Source organism: Ctenocephalides felis, unplaced genomic scaffold (genome assembly GCF_003426905.1).
Source record: "Ctenocephalides felis isolate EL2017-DRISC unplaced genomic scaffold, ASM342690v1 CF-g0.4_SCAFFOLD_01886, whole genome shotgun sequence".
Classification (NCBI taxonomy): domain Eukaryota; kingdom Metazoa; phylum Arthropoda; class Insecta; order Siphonaptera; family Pulicidae; genus Ctenocephalides; species Ctenocephalides felis.
This window is the reverse complement of record NW_020538040.1, coordinates 124,414,054-124,423,858: the sequence shown is the minus strand read 5'-3', so window position 1 is coordinate 124,423,858 and position 9,805 is coordinate 124,414,054. Positions and strand designations below refer to the sequence as shown.

Sequence of the window (9,805 nt, the reverse complement as noted above, 5' to 3'; positions counted from 1 at the left end):
TATATATATAATAGCATAGTGCGTAAATGTCCCTCGGCGTCACCCGAGAGACCACACTTTGTATAGAAAAGTTCGATGAATATTTCTAAACAACGAATTTTCTTACATATATATCTGAGTCGTACGATATTCCCTGGACATGACGAACAGTTTACATCGCGACTTGATATTTTATATATTCTGCGCTTACACAGAGGCTAGACCTTTAACAACCGTCGAAACGGCGGTCCGTACATGAAATTTGCGGTCCGCAGACCCAGTTAATTTCAAACAGTCTCTTTACCCTTCGTTAGATTGAAAACGTCGGGGCGAATTCATTATAAGAATTCATCGTTATAACTAACTTTTATTCTCGCTCGGAGAGTATTGAGTTGATTGCATTTGTATATTTTATTTTCCGCATAAGAGTCTTTGCGTCAACGACACATGCCCGCGGATATGCTGTACAGTATGGTTGAACACTTATAAATAAGGTCCAGAACCCGGCCGTAAACCGACATCCGAACATATACGGCGTATATTATTCTAGACACGGTCTACGACAGTTTGACCTGCAGCGACGGGTCGCCTCGGGTTACCGTGCGAACCATCACCGCGATGGTCTGGACAGGCTATATGGCGGGTCGCAAGAAATAAATTCTCTAGGACGCGCAACCACTTTAGCAATTTTAGAGCACGTTGTGGTCCAAAAACAAACGTCCTCGCTTTAAAATTGAAATATGAATATTTCACTGTGTGTGAGATTGAAAAATCTGCTTTCGCTGATTTTTCATTTTCTTAAAACAACGCAATGAAGCGAATGTTCAAATTCGCACAATTTGAATAAAATGTGCAGAGTATATAGAATACTAACGCAAGCGTTTACTACAATCGACTTTAAAACACTAGACTTTCATCTAGCGCCCAAAGAATTGATTGAGCTATGCGTTTAAAGTATAATATTCAAAAAGAACGCCGTTTTCACAACGAACTTCGTCATTCGCTCAGGCATCTGGCGATACCGAGCAGATATACATGGCAGTGCTCTCACACAATGCATAAGAGCGCTAAGCGGTTGTAAACTGCGTCACGCTGCTTTTGCACACTGCGCAATATTTTGCGACTAGCTCCGGTCAAACGTTAATGAAACGAATGATCATTGCCAGAAGCTTTTGCCCACAGTATATTATACTATAGGAGCGCACTTGATTACAGCAATAATTTGTCGAGTAATCACAAGATTTCATATTTGTGGTCCGCAGACCCAAATAATTTCAACTCGCTCCGATCAAACGTTCATAAAACGAAAGATCCTCGTGCGAGAAGCTTTGTAGTTCTGCTATATTCACATATATTTGACGTAGTCAATTTGTAAAATCCTATATTATTAAAATATATAGATTTTATATTTGCGGTCCGCAGACCCAAATAATTTCAACTCGCTCCGATCAAACGTTCATAAAACGAAAGACCATCGCTGCGAGAAGCTTTGCTAGTTCTGCTATATTCACATATATTTGACCGTAGTCAATTTGTAAAATTCTATATTATTAAAATATATAGATTTCATATTTGCGGTCCGCAGACCCAAATAATTTCAACTCTCTCTGATCGAACGTTTAAAAACGAATGATCCTACCACCAGTTATCTATAGCCGCAAACCAGCATCCGAATATATACGGGGTATATAATTCTAGATGTGGCTCACAACATTATTAAAAGTTACGCTAATATATCATTGACAGACTAAAAGTATCGAATATGATGTAAAAACTACACCGGGGAATGATATCCGTACCCGCCCGAACAACATAGCGTACTTTAGCCTGAGCTTGCTCGCATCGCACTCGACACGACCTATTCCCCTATATAAGGCGCGCGGCCACAGCGTAAGTATTAGACTGAGTCCCAAGCGACGTGATTTTGACCTGCGGCGAGGCGTCGCTCCGGGTTACGGTGTGAATCGTCAAGACAAAAGTCTGGGAAAATTTCGAACTGTGAACCCTTATGATAGAAAAATTTTTGTCGAAAATTTTGTTAGATGTTCAAACAGTTTTATATATATGGACAATATGAATTATAGTTAATTATTGAGTTTTTAGGTGTTTTTTGGGTTTTTTTAAACTTTTGTATAAAATTATGTATTTATTGATTTTTATAGATCTCAATGAATATAAAACGAATTTATATATAGTTATATTATTTTTTATAATTATTTGTTTAAATTTTCTAATTTTACAATAAATGTTCAAACCAGTTTTCCTCGATTTTCTCTTAAACCGTAAAAGATACAAAAAAACTTTGTTCGTACGAAAGATGCAGAATAAAATTACGAATAAAATGGTATATAAATGGTTAGGTGTGTTCATATAATTTTCTCTAGATTTTCCGATTTTTCCAAATTTTCACGACGGCAACTCGCCTGTAGGCTACACCGTGCAAAATTCGAAGTTGTGATGTATGGAAAAAGAACTAAGAATTTTGAGACCTTTCTAATGATGTATAATAGTTTATATGTTTTCTTTAGAGAAATATCGAATCGTGAGGAGTATTGCTCCAACCTAGCCGCACTTTGCATTTTGACAAGTTAACATCTTCACATATTGCTCTATAACATCAAAACCGTAAAAGATACGAAAAAACTTTGTTCGTACGAAAGATGCAGAATAAAATTATGAATAAAATGGTATATAAATGGTTAGGTGTGTTCATATAATTTTCTCTAGATTTTCCGATTTTCCAAATTTTCACGACGGCAACTCGCCTGTAGGCTACACCGTGCAAAATTCGAAGTTGTGATGTATGGAAAAAGAACTAAGAATTTTGAGACCTTTCTAATGATGTATAATAGTTTATATGTTTTCTTTAGAGAAATATCGAATCGTGAGGAGTATTGCTCCAACCTAGCCGCACTTTGCATTTTGACAAGTTAACATCTTCACATATTGCTCTATAACATCAAAACCGTAAAAGATACGACAAAACTTTGTTCGTACGAAAGATGCAGAATAAAATTATGAATAAAATGGTATAGGAATGGTTAAGTGTGTTCATATAATTTTCTCGAGATTTTCCGATTTTCCTGAAATTTTACGACGGCAACTCGCCTGTAGGCCACACCGTTCGGAATTCGAAGTTGCGATGTATGGGAAAAAAACTAAGAATTTTGAGACCTTTCTAACGATGTATAATAGTTTATATGTTTTCTTTAGAGAAATGTCGAATCGTGAGGAGTGTTGCTCTAACCTATCCGCACTTTGCATTTTGACAAGTTAACAACTACACAGATTGCCTTATACTGTCTAAACCGTAAAAGATACAAACAAACTTTGTTCGTACGAAAGATGCAGAATAAAATTACGAATAAAATGATGTATAACTCGATATATGTCATAATATATTTTTCATGAGATTTTTCAATTTTTACTTTAAATTAAAAAATGTTTGAAATTTTTCGCTGACTTTAAATTCATTTGCGGGTTATGCTTTTTTTTACAATATTGTTTCAAATGATGTAAAAAGTTAAATTAGCGAGGTGCCTCAATATGCAAAAAATTGGCCCACTCTAATATATATATATATATATATATATATATATATATATATATATTAGTGATGTGCCAAGTCGAATTAAGTCATTGGAATCATTCGAACCAAGTCTTTCACGACTTGATTCGAATCAGATTTTACTTGAATCGAATCAAATCGTATCAAGGCGCTAAATATGTACTGTGATAAAATATGTATAAACACAAATTTTTCATAAATATAAAAAAAATGTTTTAATTTAATTCAATTTAATAATATATAAAAAATAGTAATAATAAATAACATAAATATAAAAAATAAATCATGAATTAAATCATGCGAGCCACCCGAATTTAATACGCTTAAATATATCAACCGACTCCAATCGACTTCATATGACTCAAACCGCATGAATCGACTTCAAGTGGCTCGAGCAATATGACTTCAAGCGACTTCGAAACAGATACAATGCGTCGTCGATTTATTTTACGGAGCGCTGAGAGCGATTTTGTTCGTGAAATATCAATACCCAATTTTGATAATAATTAAGTGTTTTAGATTTTAAATGTTATAAGATTAGACCACTCAAAATTATGAAACGATTTTCGGGAATCTTTCAATATAATTCTTTTTTGAAACAATTACTAAACACCAGAAAGCCAGTAAATCATATGGCAAATTTACAAATGAAATTAATTTTCAGCTCTCAGTTTAAATCTGATCTTTTACTGATTATATAGTAAAATAAACAATCAACCCATGATCCCAAATATTATTTTATATGCTTTGGTGATGCACAATTGTTTGGTAATCGATTATTGTAAATTAATATGAAGATATGTTTCAACCACCTTCAAAATTAAATCATTTTTAATAATTTTTAGTCATAGCAGAATAGCTTATAAAATTTGATTGCTGTTTATTAATTAATAAAAAAAAAAAAAACATTTTCAGAATATATATTTTGATAGTAATTTATGTTTACAATTTTTACTTTGTCGGTTATATTGGTTAAACTAACAATTTTGATTATAAATTTTGATCACTTTTACTAAATAAATACACCCATGATTTTTTTGTCCGTATATATCAGATTTTTTTCTGATTCGAATCGGGAAGTTTTTGAGTCGGCATGTTACTAATACATATATTTATATTATATATATATATATATATATATATATATATATATATATATATATATATATAGTACAAATCAATTACATGAATATTTTTATGAATTACTAATTGCTTTTATCTTTTCTCTTACCACTTCGGCAATAATTAAGTGACAAATTTAAAGATCCTTCTCAAGGACTTTTAAATGCACAATTCTTTTGTCAATCTCCGACAATTCCTGTATCTTTGATAACTGACCACCATCCCTCACAAATTCAGATTCGGATCTGAAAAAGTGTTTGGATTTGTCTCATTGCTGAAGAATTTTGTAATGATATTTGCAAATACTCGGCAATTTGGCGGAATAAACTAGCTGTAAGTGGAATTCTGTCTTAAGGCAATTAAGGCATCGTGCCTTAAGGCAAATTGCTGGAACTTCCCGTACCAAAAATTATTATTTTTTTAAAAACGATTAACATTTTTGAAGAAAATTTACTTTGAAAAAATAAGATTTTTGAGAAACTATAAATTGGACAAAAAATTACTTTTTTTTGAAAAAAAATTTTTTTTTTTAAAAAAAATTTTAATTTTTTTTTTTTTTGAAAAAAATTTTTTTTTCTTTATTTTGACATATTGTGCAAGATCTGAACTTTCTTTTCAAAGCAATCGTACTGCTTTAACTGCATAGAGACAAAATATAAAGCGCGTAAACCCCGCGTCGCTGTCTAACGCATAAGCATTGGTACGGAACCCATAGGAATGTTAATAAAATGTATGCTTATTGTTAAAATCTCTATAAAATATCTGATAATTTGATGTGCATATGTCTAATGATCATTTTTGACCGCCAAATGGCTCATTTTTTTACTTTTTCTTCCATATCTCCGAAACCGCTAGACCTACCTCCATAAAAATTTTATCGATTCTTCATCTTGTCAATACAAGTGAAATGTTTTTTGAATTATTCAAATCGGACGCTCCGTTCTCTTAAAAACTGAGATACCGTTTTCGGCACTTTTTGCCCCGTATCTTAGGAACGGCTAGACCTGCTTTTGCCAAAAACTAATCAGCACGTCTCCTTATCAACACGAATCGAATGTTTTTTGAATTATTCAAATCGGTTGATTCGTGTTCCCGAAATCGTCGACGAAAATTTGTATCCGCACATACATACACACACGTACATACATACACACACACATACACACACACACACACACACACACACACACACATACATCCATTTTTTCTAAGGTATGCCAAAATGTTCAGAAACCTCTGAAACCTAAAGATATATAAAAATTTTCATTTTTGATTTTTTTGCGATTACTATAACTTGCCCTACGGGAAGTTAATTAACAATTCTTGTGCAGAATATATTAATGATTTTTAGTTCATTGCATAGAAATGTATTTTATTTTAAATATATTTAGGCGTTGCTTTTATTGTACTGAACTGTGAACTTTAAAATATCAGACAATATTAATTTAAGTTTTAAGCAAGAAGAGTAAGTTTAAACATTTATATAGAGAACTTTTTTTTGCCGAAAAAAATTAGGTCGATTCTTATGGCGTTAATTTTAATCCATAGACGTACACTTTAGAGCATCTTCACAAAATGGTTGGCCTACTGGCAAGTACAAAATCATATTCTCAATAGCACATTTACAATTTCTGAAGATCTTCATTGTCATTTTTTTAAGCTTCAAAAAATGTTGATGCAAGTTAAATATCGTTATATAGTTTTGCACTATTAACATATAATGGACTAAAATTCAAGGTGAACAATAGTGACGACTTGTTTCATCTATAAAAGACCGAAAGTTTTTAGTTGTCAATGAAATAGATTATTGATTGTGTAAGTTGAACTAATTTTACATAAATTTAAAAAAAAACTAATTTTGGTAATAAAATTTAAATTGAATAAATTTTGAAAACATGAAACGAGTGAAACCAAGTATTTACGTAATTAACATGGATTATATATAATAAATAAATTTGATACAAATAAAAATTAATTTTGACATATGATTTTCTTATCGATAGTTTCACCATGAGATGAGTAATTGTTATTTGTTCATATGAAATAGTTTATTTATCTGTCCATAACCTTGATTTATTTGCTGTGGTCAATTTATAAATGTATTTATAAATGATTTACGTGATTCTACTCACATTGACTCAGACCACATTATGTAGAACAATCGATTCCAAAAAATCGTTTACTATTAGCTGAAAAAGACAAAATAGTTTTTTAATTGATTATTTCGGGTAGTGCATTTATTTGGACCACTTTCTAATTAGCGTTATTCGAAAGCCTTTTGTTTTTTCTTTGAGTACTGCAAATATTGTTCAAATCAATTTAGTGGAACACATTGGAAAATTGAAAAGAACAGAGCAAGTACACCCGCGCGTAACGCTAATAGTACCCTGCAATTGCATAGAGTTCGTTCGGACGCAAAGCAGTGCGCGATGCGCCGAAACGATTCTTAAGAAATTCTGAATGCGAAAATATTTATTTTATAGTTATACTCGTATATGTATAAATTCACGTAGTTTGAAATTTTTAGACATTAGTTTTACTATATTAATTAAATCACTAAAACTAGTGGTGTATCGTGCCTTAAGGCAAATTACTGGAACTTCCCGTACTATAATGAAATAAGAATATTGAATGCTTTCAAATATATTATTATAAATACTGTAACTTTTATTATTCGAATTTATAGACAAAATAAAAGTGCTCTTAAATTGAACGATGGCGTTTAAATATGTTAGCCTGAAAAGTGAATGAACAAAACTTAATGAAGCGTAATTAGAAATTGCATAAACTGAATAGCAAAATTAAAATTATTTATTTGATTCGAATTATTTTCAATAATAATTTTTGAGAATTAAAAAAAATATGTTTTTTTAAAAAAAAAAAACAATCTTGTCGTCCAAAAAAGCAAAAGCTTTTTTGATTCATTTAAATCGAATTTTTCGTTCTCTTGAAAACTCGGTTTCTATCTTTGCTCCGTATCTCCGACTTGTATTTGTTAAAAACTAATCAGTACGTCTCCTCATCAAAAGGAATCGAATGTTCATTACATCATTCATACACGAAATATAACACAAATACACATACACACATATAATTTTTTTCTATTGTATTCCACAATGTTCAGAAACCTTCGAAACGTGAAGATGTGCAAACATTTTCGATTGCGATTTTTGAACGATTACAATAACTTACTTGCGGAAAGTTAAAAATATATACTGAAATTAAATGCATTTAAAATGTCACTATATTATAAGTAGATGCGAATTAGCTAATACAAAATTAGTTAAAAAAACACGATCTTTCGCATAAACCACACAAAAGATACAAATATTATATTTATAAATAAATAATATAATTTTCGAAATAAATTAATTAATATATTTTATATTATAAAAATAATGATTATTGGAATACTTTCAGTGATAATTTTTGTAAATTACTGAAGTACTATACAAAAAGCTTCTACATGAATTTTCTTTTATTTATTTTTCATAGCAAACTATACAAAGTACATTCAGCTATATTTTATTAGAGGTATATATTTTTTTACATCAAATGAAATTGTAGTACTGATAAAGAATGGTCACAATAAGGGCTTTATTGTCACAATGTTACAACTATCATTAAAAAAAAAAGTTTTTTTGTGTTTGTTGAAACTAAAATGTTTCATTATATCATCATTTCATATGTATATATACATATATAACTATAAAATAAATAGTTTTGCATTCAGAATTTCTTAAGAATCGTTTCGGCGCATCGCGCACTGTTTTGCGTCCGAACGAACTCTATGCAATTGCAGGGTGCTATTAGCGTTACGCGCGGGTGTACTTGCTCTGTTATTTTCAATTTTCCAATGCGTTCCACTAAATTGATTTGAACAATATTTGCAGTACTCAAAGAAAAAACAATAGGCTTTCGAATAACGCTAATTAGAAAGTGGTCCAAATAAATGCACTACCCGAAATAATCAATTGAAAAATTATTTTGTCTTTTTCAACTAATAGTAAACGATTTTTTGGAATCGATTGTTCTACATAATGTGGTCTGAGCCAATGTGAGTAGAATCACGTACAAATTTTTTCGTTATCTTTTATGGTTACGCCAAAAAGTGAGTTTGAAAGAAGGGGCCACTTTGGCATATTTTCAATGATATCTCGTCCTTAAGATGAGGTACAATGTTGAAAATTGATATATCGGTTTTTATCAAATAGACCTATAAAATGGCGTATAAATTATTTAAATACCAGGGTGGGGCCGATTCTGTATGGCAATGCGCCCATACCCTTTATTAATTATATGTTCATACATTTGTAGTATCTTATTGCCTTTAACTTTCCATAGGGTAAGTTATAAAAATCACAAAAAAATCGAAATTGAAATTTTTGCATATCTTCACGTTTCAAGATGTGCTGCACATTTTGGCATACCTTATGTATCATACATCCACTTTTTATTAGTATCCATGCAAACACATACACATACATCATGTATGTGTATGTGTATGTATGGATACAAAGTTTTGTCCATGATTTCGAAGCCACGTATCAATCGATTTGTATGATTCAAGAAACATTTGACTCCTATTGATTGGGAGAGACGTGCTGATTAGTTTTTGGCAAAGATGGGTTTAGCCACAGATAAATAAACATAAGATTAGCTATTTCGGAGATACAAAGCAAAGTGTGCAAAAAATGACAGTTTTTGTGAGAACAGAATATTTTTATTGATTGATTCGAATGGTTCAAACAACATTTTATTTGTATAGACGGAATGAATAAGAATTGAAAAAGTGAAGGAGTAATTGAAAAGAAAGACAGGTTCAGCAGTTTCGGAATTACAGTAAAAAAATTGCATTTGGTGATCTGAAATGATCATTACAAATCATTATTATTGATTCATATATATTAAAAAATATTGGTATGAGAAGGCAGGTAGGCAGGTGGACAGGTAGACAAGTAAACTACATGGTGCGCCATCAATATATGGTCAATGGAAACATTGAATATCTTTGACAGATTTCAACCGATTGCGTGCATAAAGGCTATTTGTAAAGGTTATTCCAATATAATTTCAGTCATGTATTGGATATCGACTATCCAAGATCGCCCGATTTGACTGCACCAGACTTTTTCT

General features: G+C 31.2%; 1 protein-coding gene across 1 annotated transcript in view; it reads right to left on the bottom strand.

The window, feature by feature from the left end:
* LOC113375856 (putative inorganic phosphate cotransporter) overlaps window positions 1-9,805 on the bottom strand; it is a 236,291-nt gene that overhangs the window by 172,478 nt on the left and 54,008 nt on the right. The window lies entirely within an intron of this gene.